Source organism: Callorhinus ursinus, unplaced genomic scaffold (assembly GCF_003265705.2).
Source record: "Callorhinus ursinus isolate GAN/ISIS: 27379988/994484 unplaced genomic scaffold, GSC_fseal_2.0 scaffold115, whole genome shotgun sequence".
In the NCBI taxonomy this organism is placed as follows: Eukaryota; Metazoa; Chordata; class Mammalia; order Carnivora; family Otariidae; genus Callorhinus; species Callorhinus ursinus.
In genome coordinates this window covers 639,625-647,269 of record NW_027397177.1, presented here as the reverse complement: position 1 = coordinate 647,269, position 7,645 = coordinate 639,625, and the positions used below count along the sequence as shown (strand labels likewise).

The 7,645-nt window shown below is 57.6% G+C and overlaps 1 pseudogene; it reads left to right on the top strand.

The window, feature by feature from the left end:
- Positions 1 to 4,490: 4,490 nt before the first annotated feature.
- The window catches only part of LOC112813098 (RNA-binding protein FXR2-like), a 4,609-nt pseudogene continuing 1,454 nt past the window's right edge, over positions 4,491 to 7,645 (top strand).

The window sequence follows — 7,645 nt, the reverse complement described above, 5'->3', positions numbered from 1 at the left end:
GGCGGGGGCGGGGACCCAGGCGCCCCCCAACGGCCCCGCGCCCTCCGCCTCCGGGCGACGCCCTCGCCTCCAGCCGCCCGCCAGCGCCCTGGGGAACCCGGCGACGCCCGCGCTGCCCCCGCCCACCGCGTGGCGGCTGCTCGACTCCCGCCCCGCCTCGCGTCTCCCGTGCACGGCCCCGACGCCGCCTGCCTCGCTCTCGAGGGACCCCGGTCCATGCCTCGGCCTCTGACCTTCCCTCCCTGTGGCCCTTCCATAATACTTGCCCTCGCCCACCCCCACCCCGGGGCCTGGCGGCCTCCTTTCCAGCCCCTCCTCACCTCTCCATGGACGTGGGAGATGCTGGCCCCGGGGAGTCCTGCTTCTGGCCACAGCAGGAAAGGTGATGGTCACCGCACGGAAGGTCGGATGCCTGGCGCAGGGCCAGCGCCAAAGCTGTCCTCCACAGCCTATTCAGGGCTGTGCACACCTGCTCTGGAAGAAGATACACCTGGGCAAGCCACAAAGGCCAAGCCCTTGGACAATTGTCCCTCCTCTCTCTTCCTGGCTTATTTTCTGGGATCATTACTGAAGAGTAATTCAGCTGACATCTGGGACAGGACATGGCCTGGCCTCAAGCGTGCCTGCCCTCCCACTCCCCTCTGCAGCCCGTCACCCTCTGCTCTGCAGATGCACAGCCAGACCTGCTACCACCCCGAGAAGGGGGCAGGGAGATGCCAGCCTTCTGTGCTAGAGGGCAGTCAGTGGCACTGAAGGCGGAGTCAGGGCCAGCACCCCATTTACAGAGGAGGAAGCTGAGGCCCCAGACCTTCAATGACTTGGCAGGATTCACAAGCATGAGTGCCTCCTGTCTTCTGGTACTATCACACTCCCAAGTACCTTTGGCTTCCCTGGAATGCAGTTCCCAGGTGGCACATCTAGAGTCTTGAGTCCCACAGAAAGGGACAGGCCAGTAGGTCACCAGCTCCCTAGGCGAGGCCCCCCTTAAAAAGAGATGGCTGCTGTACCTTCCACACGCAAGAAATCCTCCTCTCTCCCAGCCCCTTGCGTGCCCCTTGGTCCCTCTGCTGGTCCGTGGGGTCCTCCGTCTCTGAATCACCAGCACCTAGCACAGTGTTGTTTGCTCAGTAAATGAAAAAGCCATCATTGCTCTGCCAAATTCGGTGGCAAAAGCCCATTTCCCCTCTACTGGGACCTCCACCTGCTCCAGAAGTGTGACCAGTGTGGAGACACTCCACCGATCCAACCCCTCATCCAAAGCCTCGAGGCCAGATGTGTTTGGAATTCAGAATTTGTCACATATCTCGTACATTACGTGATACCTCATTGGAACCTGCGGCTGCACCTCATAATCAAATACATTAAGGTGTTTGTAGTGAAACGTGGCTATTCACACAAACTGGAATAAATAAAGGCCATAATACAGGGCTGCACATCAGCTCAAGGCTGGCTTTGTTACAGAGTTTTGAACACCTTTAAGTTTCAGAGCTTTGGGGGAATTTGGAGTTGTGGATAAAGGAATGGGGCAGGGAGGGGGCACTCGAAGTGATAGGACTCCTGAGGCTTCATCAGTTCTGACAGGCTCGGTGGGAACCCCATCTCAGGGGCCGGGTGCTTTGCAAAAATGATTCAACTGGTGAAAACTGACACAGACATTTAGCATGAACTGACCTGTACAAGCCTGTGCTTGTGGGGACAAAGGAGGAGGCAGGAACCTGTCCTCGATAAGGCAGATATGTTCCTGCAAAGGGCCCCCTCGGGGCTCCAGACAGCCCTGGGTCAGGCCTTGAGGGGAGTGGGCTGCAGGTCAAGGGCATAGCTCAGGCTGAGGGTGGGAAGTGCACATGTACAGGAATCATAGGCTTTAAAACAATTCTGGAGACAGGAGACAACAAGAACAAGGTGTACCGCACAAACACGTCTTAAGGTAAGTGCACTCCAAAAGATTATGTACAGAAATGCTATGGGATTAGGGACCAGCGTTTTAAGTCTGGAGTGGAGGCACGGAGCAGTGTGGAGCTGATGGAAAGAAGACCAGAGCCACTCCCTGGAAGAAGGTGTCAAGGGCAGGCCTGGGTCAATGCCTTCTGTGAAATCCTAAGGGTCACCAGAGGCTGCTGGCCTCGAAGGGGGAAGGGGACTTCACTCCTTGCTCTGGGGCTGTGGTCACTCAGGACCGAGTCCAGGGGATAGACCCAAATAGTCCGACCACAGACACACCAGACCTGTCCCCTGTCTGGTTGAGAGACCCTCGGGGTGGCAGTAACCGTTGACCGGCAGGCCAAATATCTGCCTGGGACATTTCAGAAATCAGGACTGGGAGGTGCTGGTGGGTTGTGCCTCCAATTCCCCTAGATGGGACAGCATAAGACCTCCTTCCCTTGGGAGGGAGCCAGCGTGGCAGGGCCTTGCCTGGACACACTGCATTAACCTAGGTAAGGGGCTGTGGCCTCCCCGAGTGAGTCTGCTTCCCCAACAGGCGGAAAAAATGCTGGCTGTGGTTCAAAGAGAAGTAAATAAGACACTCCTGGGTGGAAAAAAAATGCTACTTTTTAATTCACAAGGAAAAGAAGTTAATGAGTGAAAAAATAAGTTACACCCAGAAAAATCTGTTCAACCAACTTGGGCTACAAATAGCTCGATGCTTTCCAGAAAAAAAAAAAAAATTCTTTTAGTTAAGAAATTCTCAAGATGCTGCATTCAGCCCATGCTGTGTTTCCCTCCCGCTTTCCACAAACTCGTGGGCATCAGTGTGGTCACACAGGAGAGGAGATGGCCTCACAGTAAACCACGATGATGGGACGGAAGGACAAGTGGGTGCCAAGTGAGGCAGGTGCCAGGGTTCAGAGGTTTGCTTCAGGTGACACACTCCTAAGTCACTCCCAGGAATTTGTCGCTGAGTATGGGAGCAGTGTGCAGAGCAGGCCAAGATCACGTTAAGTAAGAACCGAGGAAAGGACCTACTGCTCTGGCCAACGGATGGTGCTCCGCTCAGCGTTCTGCTCTCTCCACCTTGATGCTGCCCCTTCTCCCACCTGCTCTACCAGCTTCCACATCCAGCCCTGCCCACTCCCTTCCCTCGTGCCACACTGTCCTGGACACTTGTGTGCAGCGTCCTCCAGCTTCTGGCTTGGGGTACTGTACCCCAGTGTCCCATGTCCCCTTCCTGAGGTGCCCGCTCCTCAGTATGCAATGCTGGGGCTGTGCACCGGGCTTTGGGCCAGGGTCAAGTGGTTCCTCCACTCCTGCTGATGGTCTGAGCTCCCTGGTCTAGACGGTGGTTCGCTGGTCTGCTGGAAGGTGAGTTCATTCTCTCTACCCCCACTCTGCCCACCCTCCCCCTACCTACATGGCCGTCTCTGGGGCAGCCCCGATGCCTGCTGGGGATGGGTGTCTCGGCCCACGCACAGACCAGAAGCAGAGGTTCACAACGTGGTGAGACCACACAGCTGGACGCAGGACCTCCTGGCCCAGGCCTCACTCCAGCAAAGAGGTGTGAGCTGCCCCCGGCCCTGCCCCCTGACCAGGCCCCAGCCAGGCAGTCCTGTCTGACCCTGAACTCCATCAGCTCAGTGACCAGACGCCCTCCTGTCCCCTGCCTCTGTCCGCTGGCTGGCATTGCTTCCACACCCGGTCCTAGTGGCTGTGTTGCTCTGGCTCAGGCAGCCCTGGGAGAAGACCGGAAACTACCCCTTGCCCCTGCGACTCCCCGTCAGAAGGGCCACCCTGCTCTCATGCGTGTATCCTGCGGCTTGGTGCCCCCGTGTGTCTGCTGCTTGGACAGCTCATCCCCACCTGCCTGAGTGGGGTGCATGGGTCCCGGGAGCTCTGGGGGCGGCTGTCTCACAGGGAAATATGTATGCAGTGGGGAGCTGTTGGAGAAGGCCTTTCTTGATCTCCTTGTTAGAAAAATGTAAGAGGGTCACGACACACGCCTGTCTTCCTCACCGATCAGTCAGAGCAGAATCCACAGCAGCTGCCCCTGCCGTAAAAGCGGCCTGTGTGTTGCAGGGGACAGAGCAGGGTTCCAAGTGGGGCAGAGCCACGGTCCACACCGAGTCCCCCATTCACTGGGCAGCTGTCGGAGGGCTACAAAGGGCGCCTGTACTCCGAGGCAGTGAGCCCGCATGGGGACCTGGGGACCCGGAGCAGCGGGCAATGGGCTCTCTCCCTGGCAGGGGTCAGTGGGGGGCAGCATGGACCTCCAGCCACATCTGATGAGACCCAGTCCCCTGAAGTATTCTGGGAGAGGATGCAGAGAGCAGCTCCGGGCAGGAGCAGGAACGACAGGGACCCAGAGTGCAGTGTGACTCAGTACAGAAGAGATGCCTGACCATCGTCGTCCCCAGGGGCCCTCCAGAGGTATACAAGCGGGGGTCAACAGGAGACAAAACCTCCTCCGAAGTGTCTTAGCACCTCTGAGGCTCGGTCCTTGCTACAGCCCCGCAATCTCGGGAGAAGCCTAAGGTAGAGACACGAAATGTGCCAACATGGAGACCCTCCCAGAGGTATCCCTTGTGAAAGGCAGAGTGTGCGGCTGGATCACGGCTATGTGGAGCAATCTGCAAAGTAGGGAAGCTTCCCGCCCTCTCCCTGTGACCTGCCTCTCCTGCCAGAGAAGGCCAAGGGTTGGGATTCCAAAGGCTGGCTCCAGCTCCCCACTGCACCCCAGCTCCTGGGTCTTCCATGTGAGCATCAGGCCCAGACAGATCAGGAAATCCCCCCAGAATAAACAGGATGCAGGGAGGACTTTGGCCCCTGCCATCCAGCCAAGCAAGCCATGTCCCTCACTGGCTGGGCCCTCAGAGTGGGCGTCAGTCACCTGGTTTCCAAGGTCTCTGGTGACTGGCCACAGCTAGGCAAAGGCAAGGACTCGGGTTTTCCTCCCCATCCACTGTGCTGGCTGCGGGCTGCGGAGGATCCCTCTGCCTACGCTGGGCACACAGCTAAGGTGGGAGCCAGGGTGGGGGGTTGGTAGAGGGTTAAAGGAGCTGTCATCCCTGAGGCCTGGGTGGGCATCTGCTCCTTCCTCCAGGGGGAGGACGAGGGCTCTCCCTGCCTCCTCTCTGCTCCCAGGTGGCCAATCCCCACTGGGTGTTCTTTGCACACTGACAGCAGACTAGAGAGAGCCTTGTATTGCCCTCAAGGGGGGCTCCCAGTTGATGGGAGACAGACCAGCCGCCATACACCAGGAGACCTCCATACTCCTTCCACTGGACGAGGCCAAATGTTTAAGGTCTGTGGCCAGCTAGAGCCAGCCTTGATAATGTGTGCAGGAAGGTCTGTGTGCCCCAGCAGTTTGCTCTATGCTGAAGTTGGTAACTGCCTCTTCCCCAGTCCAAAGATTCTTCCTTTTTTTTTTTTTTAAAGATTTTATTTATTTATTTGACAGAAAGAGATAGTGAGAGAGAGAGAGAGAGAGAGAGAGAGCGCACACTAGCAGTAGGGAGGGGCAGGAGCAGGCTCGAAGAAGCCCGACACGGGGCTCGATCCCAGGACTCTGGGATCATGACCTGAGCCGAAGGCAGATGCTTAACTGACTGAGCCACCCAGGAGCCCCTCCAAATGTTCTTTCAAGTGAAGCCTGGGGAGTTCCTCTGAGGCGGACGGGAACCACCATCAGGGTCTTCTTGAGATGGAAGAGCAGTGGGAGATGGAGCCCCCGAGCCTGGGCAACTTTTGCAGGAAAGAAGAGCCACTCGACATCACCAGTGGCTCTGAATGGCACTCAGGAAGCGTGGGGTTTAGCCACCAAGCATCAGTGCTTCTGGCTAGGGTTCAGACCAAAGAAGCATCACCAGGGTGCCATTTGGGTGCTGGATCTGGGAAGTGGGACCCCTAGGAAAAAGGAATCGCTCAGACTCACTCCCCTCCTTCAAGCTCTTGCCAAGGGCTCATTTCTACAGTCACGACACTTCCCAACCACTCACAGTTACCGGCGTGTCCTAGAGTGAGTCCTGCCTCATGCTCTCGCCTGGTGAGAAGCCACACGTGGCCTCCTTGGCAGGACACACAGGTAATGTGTTAACCTGGTCCTCCCTCTGGAATTTCCCAGGCAGCTGTGGGCCTCAGGCGGAGGGTGCCTCTTGCCTCCACAGCAGCCATCAGCCCTGCCCAGCTGTATGGCACAGGTAGGACAAAGTGGTGGCTTTCAGCCTCCTACCCCAGGGTTTCACACTGCGGGGGTCAACATGCCACAGGCCCCCAGAGGATGCTGCCCACAGGCCAGGGGGGAGGGCATGGGCCACAAGCGTTGGGCACAAAGGCCCAAGGAGCCACCTGGAGCAGGGCAGAGGGGTCCTGGGCGGATGCTGGCCAAATCAGGGCCCAGAAGAGCAGGGAACCCTATAGTCTGTAGAGCTGAGGATGACGACATGCATCTGTTGGGTGTTGCTGGGCTGGTCTCCCCACTTGCATGCTGCTGGGAGCAGGACCAGCATGCCAGGTGTGGGCCTTGTGGCCAAGACAGCATCAAAGGTTCTGCCAGAACCCCAGCAGACCCAGGGTGGGGGCCCATGACTCCCAGAACAGACACTGCTCTAACTAGGGGTCCAGCCGGAGCACCTCTGAGGACTCAGATGCCCTGCCCCAGGCCAAGGGACCAGCCGTCCTGCTGTCTGGAGCAGGCCTGCCTCAACCTCCCCATCCATACCCAGGGGGTCTGTTTGGGCTGCATCTGGTATTCCGGATAATTCTGAGGATCAAAAACAGAGACTGTTCAGACGCCGGGGGCCTGGCCCAGCTGGGACTCACACCACTGCAGCTGCCCCCGGGCATCCTGGCCTTCCCGGAGGGGACGTGCAGCCTGGACTGCCCGTCGAGGTGCATGGCTCTAAGGGGGCCTTTACAAGGATGTGAAGGATGTCTGGGAAGACTCTGAAAACAACTGACAGTGAGAGACATGTTCCTTTGGGGGAATGAATGGCTACCACCTCCAGCTGATTCTAATAAAGAGATCACAGGGATGGGGTGGAAGTTCATTCTCGAGTCACTGAGCAGGACCCCTGAGGCTGGTGGCTTGCCCGGGTGCAGGTAATGAAGGGAGATTTCTATGTCATCGAATATGCTGCATGTGATGCCACTTACAATGGGCTTGTCACCCTGGAAGGGCCCCGGCCAGTGAATCCCAATCCCCTGGCAACCAAAGGCAGCTTCTTCAAGGTTACCATGGCTGTGCCTGAGAATCTGAGAGAGGCCCACTCCAATGAAAATGGCCATAAAGAGTTCAAGAAAGCGTTGGGAGCAAACTGCATCTTTCTCAACATCACAAATAGGCAGCTCTTCATTGTCAGCCACAGAAGCTCCCGGGAAGCGTGTACCCCTGCCTGGTGATGTGCATTTCTGAAGCCTGTGCACCAAACTGCTACTGTCCCGCAGTGAAGAAGCCACGAAGCACTTAGAGACAGGTAAGCAACGGGGGCGGCCTGCCAGGAGGGGTTCACAGTGCCAGAGGGCCGGGTGGGACTGGCAGTTGGGACTCACGGTGCCAACCATCCAGCAGGGCCCGAAAAGTACCTGGGGTGACTGCTGTTGAGTTGGGTGAAGAGACCTGCACTTTCCGCATCTATGGGGAGGGCGGTGAGGTGTGCCCACAGGCCTGAGCCACCTGGCGTTTTCTTTTCTTTTCTTTTCTTTCTTTCTTTCT